The sequence below is a fragment of the Hemicordylus capensis genome, chromosome 15 (genome assembly GCF_027244095.1).
Source record: "Hemicordylus capensis ecotype Gifberg chromosome 15, rHemCap1.1.pri, whole genome shotgun sequence".
NCBI classification, from domain to species: Eukaryota; Metazoa; Chordata; class Lepidosauria; order Squamata; family Cordylidae; genus Hemicordylus; species Hemicordylus capensis.
In genome coordinates, this window is record NC_069671.1 from 16,514,384 (window position 1) to 16,523,158 (window position 8,775).

The following is an 8,775-nucleotide window of genomic DNA, read 5'->3' on the forward strand; positions in this document are numbered from 1 at the left end:
CTTTCCTCTGTGATGGAACTCCAGCAGCTATTTCTAGCTTCCTGGTAGAGCCCATACAGCTGAACTTCAGTAAAATTACATAAGAAAAGCCCTGCTGGATCAGGCCCAAGAATACCCATCTAGTCCAGCACCCTGTTTCCCCCATGGTTGCGCTCTTATGCACCTTTCCCAGTTCTACGATGCCCTTCCGATACGACTGTACCGTATCTTAAGATACGATGCCCTTCAGATACGACTGTACCGATTCTTAAGATACGATGCCCTTCAGATATGACTGTACCGAATCTTAAGATACGATGCCCTTCAGATACGACTGTACCGAATCTTAAGATATGATGCCCTTCAGGTATGATCAGAACTGTATGCAGTACTCCCTGGGGCAATCCAGAAGAATTTGGAGACTGTTCCCAAATGATCAAGCTGTTGAAGCACCTTATCTGAGAGGACGAAGGAACTGGATGTGTTTAGACTAGAGAAAAGAAGACCTGGGGATAATGATAATGTATGATTAACTCTTCAGATCTCACTCCAGATGAGATCTGACTATTGCAGAATAAAGTGGAAATATTACTTCTCCTGACTTACCATATTTATTCGAACCCAAGATGAGGTGTGTGTCCCCCCCCCGTTCTTTCCTAATAAGTATGAAGGGGAGGGGTGGTCATTTTAAATTCAGAGTCCTCTTTATTTTGGGTAAGTACAGGTATAGTATGTATTTATCTTCTATCTTGTAAAAGCGTCTTAAATTCAGAGTTGCCTTATATTTGGGTAAGTATGGTAGAAACTATGGCTCTATTAAAGGTAAAGTGTGTCCAGTTGGTGTTGACTCCACAGCCCTGTGGTTTTCTTTGGTAGAATACAGGAGGGGTTGACCATTGCTTCCTCCTGCACAGTATGAGATGATGCCTTTCAGCATCCTCCTATATCACTGCTGCTTAATATAGGTGTTTCCCATGGTGTGGGAAACGTATCAGTGGGGATTCGAACTGGCAACCTCTGGCTTGCTAGGCAAGTTATTTCCCGCTTTGCCGTTAGGTGGCTGTATTAACCACTTTGATTTGGCTACCATGGACAGCTCCTGCAGTACCCCTATCTGCCTTTAGAGGGCAGTAGTGGCTGGCTCAATTACATAAGGATGCAATTCCTGAATTGGACACGGAAGGCGAACTCTTTTTGAGTTTTCAGAAAAAGGCATGAAGCTGCTGATTTACAAATAACGCCTCACACTCTGTGATATTGTTTTGCAGCACAATGGCTGTTCATGAAAAGTGGGCCATATTCAAGCCCCCTGTGGACTAGCTAATTGGAGGAGCCTTTCTAATTAGAAATGCAATGTGAGCAAAATTATCTGTGCTTCTATGAATGCATGCCCTTCTTTTCTCAGTTTGCATTAAGCACAAGTTCAGTTTATTTAGAAGCTTTGACCCCAGGTCTGCCTGGGGTTTTACTTCGCCCCCCCAAAGGGGCATAACTGGGTGAAAATGAGAGGCCCTCCAAGATAGGGCTGAGAGAGACTCCTACTCCAAGATAGGGCTGGTGGCATCTCCAAGAGAGGGCTAAGAGAGATTCCTGCCTGCAACTTGGGAGAAGCTGCTGCCAGTCTGTGAAGACAATACTGGGCTAGATGGACCAAGGGTCTGACTCTGTAGAAGGCAGCTGCCTATGAGATGCAGAGCTCAGAGTATCTTGCGGTGGTGCAGCAAGATGTTACCTTTGCTGTAATATGAATATTTCTATACCACTTTACAACCAACGTTCTCAAAGCAGTTTACATAGATATAAATATATAAAATCGGATGGCTGCCTCCAAGGCATGATGCCTCTGAGTCCCAGTTGCAGGGGAGTCACAGCAGGAGAGAGGGCATGCCCTCAACTCCTGCCTGGAGGCTTCCAGCGGCATCGGGTGGGCCACTGTGTGAAACAGGATGCTGGACTAGATGGGCTTCCTTGGGCCTTGACCCAGCAGGGCTGTTCTTATGATGAGGCTGCTCTGGGAAGACCACCTGCCTGCTTGCATGCAGAAGGTCCCATGTTCCCCCCGTGGCAGCATCTCCAAGGTAGGGCTGAGAGACACTCCCGCCTGCAACCTTGGAGAGGCTGCTGCCAGCCTGTGTAGACAATCCTGAGTCAGTTGAACCGAGGTCTGACTCAGTAGAAGGCAGCTTCCTCTGTCCCCAACCTTAAAAAAAAAAAGTCTTTTAAAGGAACTGGGCGACCGTTGCTGTGAATGCCGCATTTAATAGCCGCCAAGGCTCCTGACATTGGGATGTGTCAGCCAGGAGCTCTTCCCAGAGATCGCATTAAGGGCGTGTGCCTCTGTGCCAAACCAGCTAATGTCCTTATTTGTGGAGAGTATTGATATGGCTGGAGCGGCTGTGTTCAGAGCCAGCCTGCAGAGCCCAGGCAGACTCGTGACGCAGGAGGAGGCGAGAGAGCCCGCTTTCCCTTGCCAAGCTGCACAGGGACATTTGTTCTCTGTTCACCGTGGTCTTAAAAAAGAAGGCTGCCTCGATCGGCCTGCGGTTGGTCCTGGGGCGGCTCTGGCGTGAGGCTCGGGGAAGAGCTCGCCTCCAGGGGCGGCGTTTTGGCAGAGAGGTGGCAAATCGCCCCTTGCCTCCATAATCGGAGTAGCTTTTGGGAACCATTCGAACCCTGGCAGAGTTTGCTCATCCCTCAGCCCAATGAATCCCTCAGGCCCACAAATGTTTGCTATCAGCACCATCTAAGGGGATGGATGCTCATGGTAATTTCTGGCAGCGACTAGAGATGGGGAAAGCACTTACAGCTCCCTCTCCCCCTCCCCTTCCCCCCGCCCCCATAGGAACCTAGGAAGCTGCCATATACTGAGTCAGACCCATCCAGCTCAGTATTGTCTTCACAGACTGGCAGCAGCTTCTCCAAGGTTGCAGGTAGGAATCTCTCTCAGCCCTATCTTGGAGATGTTGCCCGGGAGGGAACCTGGAACCTTTTGCATGCAAGCCAGCAGGTGCTCTTCCCAAAGTGGCCCCATCCTCTAAGGGGAATATCTTACAATGCTCGCATGTGCAGTCTCCCATCCAAATGCAAACCAGGGGGGACCCTGCTCAGCAAAGGGGGCCATTCATGCTTGCTGCCACATGACCAGCTCTCCTCCCTCCTCTTTTTCATGCAAAAAGCAAACCCATGCCCCTAAAACCCAAAGATCTCTCTAATCCAGAAGTTCTGCGCTGGAGGTTCTTGCTGTTCAGGACAGCGGGTACTAGCATTTAATGTCTGCAACCCGCTTGCCGGACTGTGAACAGGTTGCTTCGCCACCAGTGATGTTTTAGCGCAGCTACTTTTTGGGGGGCTGATCCTCTGGAGAGGAGGCTTCACCCCCAATTGTGGGCGCCTGAACTCTGTTCCTCCCCAGTTTTAGAGCACTGTGGTCCTCTCCTGGACTCTGTGTTCTTCTTTTCTACTCAAAGGCTCTTTGTCTTAAATCTAGCACAGAGGACTGGGAGGTTTCTGCAGCTGTCCCGAGAGTAAGACAAAAGCCCTTTTTTTGAGTGCAGTTAACCCTTACCCATCTGATACATCCAAAGGTCGTGATCACGGCCAACGAGAGCGTTGCACATTGCTCTTTGGAAGCCTCGTTGATATGGGACCCATGACCTGATTTGAGGTTTTAAAACCACAACCTGCATGCCAGGGAGAGAACTTGGAATCTTCTGTGTACAAGGAGGAAGAACATAGGAAGCTGCCTTCTACCGATTCAGACCTTTGGTCCATCTAGCTCAGTATTGTCTACCCAGACTGGCAGTGGCTTCTCCAAGGCTGCAGGCAGGAAATTCTCTCAGCTCTCTCTTGAAGATGCTGCCAGGGAGGGAAGTTGAAACCTAGATGCTCTTCCCAGAGTGGCTCCATCCCCTGAGGGGGATATCTCACGGTACTCACACATGTAGTCTCCCATTCAAATGCAAACCAGGGCAGACCCCGCTGAGTAAAAGCGACTCACTCGTGCTCACTGCTAAAATTCCATCCTGCACTTGACTACTTCCTTGATGTCACTTCCTCTCGACTTGGAGGAACTCCTGGGATTTTCTCCGTTTGCCCGGCCTCGTTGCGTTATTCCAGGTCTGTATTACTTTCCCAGTATCACACTCCAGGGCATCATTAAGGGGTTATGGCTTTCATTTTCCATTTTTGCTCATTCTCTGCTCCATAGCCTCTCATATTGGGGTTTTATAGCTTTATTTTGAACAGAAACACCAAAGCGAGGACAAATTGATTATTTCATTAGCAACCATGCAGAAGAATGCAATTTCTCTGGAGGCTGGAAGGAAGAGTCATCCATTGGTCTACATCCCCAAATGACCACTTGGTCTACATTCCCAACTTTCCGGCAAACTCTCTTGCTCTGAGAGTAGCCAAATGTTCTTGCAACGAAGAAGGAGATGGGCAGGATGAATCGGTAAGTGGCACAGGTTAAGAGCTGTTTCTATTATTAAAAATTGTGTAGTTTCAGCAGCAAAGATTTCCCATATGCAGGGCCAACCTTAGGGGTAGGGAGATGTGAACTGGCTCAACCTCGGGCTGCATCCCTCTGCAACGATACCATACAACCAATATTTCTATACTGCTTTCCCAAAAAAGTTCCCAAAGCAGGTTACATTGATATAAAACATATAAATAAAAATGGCTCCCTGTCCCCAAAGGGCTAATAATAGAAAAGAAACACAAGATAAACACTAGCAACAACCACTGGATGGAGACTGTGTTGGGGTTGGATAGGGCTAGTTGCTCTCCCCTTCTAAATAAAGAGAATCGCCACTTTTTAAAAGGTGCCTCTTTGATCAGTTAGCAAATAATTAGCTTTATATAAAACTAGATTTAAGTACCTGGCTTTGCTCGGGCTTATGGTGCAGGTTTCTCTTTGTTATTGAATCCACATCCTGTTTGTGCAAGGTGGTTGTCGGGGTTCCCGGGTGCCCTATGTTACTCGTAGGGTCCTAGGAAGTCATTATGGTGCGAGTTTATCTTTGTTTTTGCATCCATAGGTTTTGTGGATATACCTGTTGAATATCCACATGTCCGTTGTCAGGGTTCCTGGGTACCCTATGTTACTCATAGGGTCCTAGGCAGTCACTGTGCCAAGCTTGGTGCCGATAGCTCAAAGGGTGTGGGAATGCATAGGGAAAAGACAGACAGACATTCAATTCTATATATATAGAGAGAAGGTCAACCAGTGATCAGGAAATAGGAAAAGTTGCACATGAATTCCATTTGGGAGTCACTCGTGGGGCTGTGTATTTATCTGATGTTCAGAAACCCCCCATATGTAACACGATGTACCAACACTGATACCACCACCTCGCCTGCTTAGGTTTTGCATAGCAATTTTTATACCGAGGCCCTGGCGGGTTTTCTGGTGTGCATGAAAGCGATGTAGTTCTTTAGACTACTTCTAAAGAAACAGTCCTTTTCAAGTTCAGCAAAAGGCTTTGAGCTTGCTGCTAGAGGTGCTTTTGAAATGCGGCTCATCGGAATGTCTCTCCAGGTTTTGGAGTTCCAGATTACCTGCTTTGCTTCTGAAATGGATTCAACGCATCAGGAACCCTTTGGGTTTGAAATTTTCCAAATGTTGTGCAGGGTCGTGTGTGTGAGAGCAGTTTGCCAGAGCTTTTGTCTAAGAACATCAGAACAGCCCTGCAGGATCAGGCCCAAGGAGGCCCATCTAGTCATCCTGTCTCCCACACAGGCCCACCAAACGCTGCTGGAAGCCTACAGGAGAAGGCATGCCCTCCCTCCTGCTGTTACTCTCCTGCAACTGGTACTTAGCGACATCCTGCCTTTGAGGCTGGAGGTGGCCTGTAGCCCTCCGACTAGTAGCCGTTGATAGACCTCTCCTCCATGAAGTTATCCAAACCCCTCTTCAAGCCGTCCAAGTTCTTGGCTGTCACCACATCTTGTGGCAGAGAATTCCACAAGCTGATTATGCGTTGTGTGAAAAAGAACTTCCATTTGCTGGTCCTAAATTTCCTGGCAATCAATTTCATGGGATGACCCCTGGTTCTAGTGTTATTGGAGAGGGAGAAGAATTTCTCTCTATCCACTTTCTCCACACCATTCATGATTTTATAGACCTCTAGCATGTCTCCGTGCAGTCATCTTTTTTCTAAACTAAATAGCTACAAGTGTTGTAGCCTTGCCTCATAAGAAAGGCGCTCCAGGCCCCTGATCATCTTGGCGGCCCTCTTCTGCACCTTTTCCAGTTCTACAATGTTCTTCTGTAGATGTGGTGACCAGAATTAGATGCAGTACTCCAGGTGTGGCTGCACCATAGTTTTGTATGAGGGCATGATAATATTCGCCGTTTTATTTTCAATCCCCTTCCTAATGATCCCTAGCATGGAATTGGCCCTTTTCACAGCTTCACTGATGGCAGTCAGTGTAGACAATTTTGAGCTAGATGGACCAGTGGTCTGAGGCCATAGAAGACAGCTTCCTATGTTTCCATGTTCCTGTAAGTGGCGTGTGTGGGGAGGGAAGAGGGAAGGTGGAGGTAGCAGCCTCTCCTCTCCTCTCCTCTCTTCTTGCCTCATGCTTCTTGTGAACTTTCCATGTAAAGAAAGATTGTAGGGATGTGCAAAATCTCCGACCGAATCCTTTCAAATTTGAATCTGATTCGAATCGATTCGACTTGAAACTGCGTGCACAGAATGGGATTCATTCGAATTGATTTGAATTTGCCTGAACTTGAATCAAATCTGCTCGAATTTGATTTGCATTGGATTCTAATCCACCCAAATTCGAATCTATTCAAACTGTGTGAGCAGTTTCGAGTTGAATCGATTCAAATTCGATTTGAATCTGAATGGATTCAGTCGATTCTTTTTGCACCCTTCATACATGCTACTACAAGACCAGACCAGCTCTCTTCCCATAGTCAGTGAGGCCATGACCAGGCAAAAAATAAATAAAATCCAACTGAATCCGTTCAAATTCAAATCAAATTTGAATCAATTCAACCCTAAACTGCTCACACAGTTTGAATAGATTCAAATTTGGGTGGATTCGAATCGAATTCAAATCAAATTTGAGCAAATTTGATTCAAGTTCAGGGAAATCTCATGGCCAGCCCTACATGGGTAGGGCAGGTAAGTCCAGCCACACTGAGTCGTGAGAAGCCCCTGGATTGCTCCCGATCCTGCCGTTCCTCCCCTGGGTAGCCCCGATCCCCTACCCAGGCTTAAAGGGAGGTAGGAGGGTGTGCCTCTTCTAAATTTTTTAATTTATGGTTCAGTTTATATACCGCCTTGCACATTCCTAAAAGTTAGCAAGGGTCAGATTGGTTCCAAAGAGCTACTTCATTAGAGGGAGTGGGTGTCCTTCTCCCCAATAATCCACTTAAGGTATCTGCCTCACCTCAGCTCATGAAAGGGCGCCTCTGGGGATACAGCCCTCGCTGAACCACGGTCAAGCAAGTTCTTTCCAGCCAGCTCAGGAACATTCCTAGACGGCTGGAGAAACTTGAGTGATCAGTCGGGTGGGGTGAGAGAGCAGTGCTGAGATTATCAATCCCAGCGCAGCTCTTCAGCAAGAGGGAAAGGATTTTGTTTTGCCAGGGAATCGTAATTAACATGAGGGAAGTGTTGCTAGAGGCAGTGATAAAAACGGCAGCTGCGAACATGTTTGCAATTATAATATTAATGCTACGAGCCCTTCCAGGGTGGGGAGATCTCTTCAAAGGAGAGGAAAGACCTTCATGTGCAGTGATTAATTATAACCCATGAAGCTCCACAACTTAGGTGGGCCACGCTGGCGAGGATGCTAGGGGTCCATATTTCTAAAAAGTGCTCCTCAAAATCTTAATCAGTGTTGTGTCTTCCCTGGCCTTCCTTCAAGACATGCAGGGTTAGGGGCGGTCCATTCATGGGGCCAGGTGTGATGATGTCCGCAGGTGGCAGAAGATCAGGACATCAGTCCTTGGAGCCGCTCTTCAGGATCCGAGTGTTACATGCTTTTTTGCAAGGATGTTTCCATGTTCCTTATACATCTCCTCACACTCTTTGCAGAGCTCACAAGCAGCACAAGGAGTGGAACATATGAAGCTGCCATATACTGAGTCAGACCATCAGTCCATCTCACTCAGTATTATCTGCACAGACTGGCAGCGTCTTCTCTGAGGTTGCAGGCAGGAGTCTCGCTCAGCCTTATCTTGAGAGACGCCAGCAGGGAGGCAACTGGGAACTGTCTGATCTTTTCAGAGTGGCTCCATCCCCTAAAGGGAATATCTTATAGTGCTCACCCTTGTAGTCTCCCATTCAACTGCAAATCGGGGTGGACCCTGCTTAGCAAAAGGGACCATTCATACATGCTACTACAAGACCAGACCAGCTCTCCTCCCATAGTCAGTGAGGCCATGGCCAGGCAAAAAATAAATAAAATCCAACTGAATCCGTTCAAATTCAAATCGAATTTGAATCAGTTCAACCCGAAACTGCTCACACAGTTTGAATAGATTCAAATTTGGGTGGATTCGAATTGAATTCAAATCAAATTTGAGCAAATTTGATTCAAGTTCAGGCAAATCTCATGGCCAGCCCTACAAGGTAAGTCCAGCCACACTGAGTCGTGTGAAGCCTCTGGATTGCTCCCGATCCTGCCGTTCCTCCCCTGGGTAGCCCCGATCCGCTACCCAGGCTTAAAGGGAGGTAGGAGGGTGTGCCTCTTCTAAATTTTTTAATTTATGGTTCAGTTTATATACCGCCTTCCATACAACTTATCCCAAGGCAGTTAGGGGCGATTTGGTGT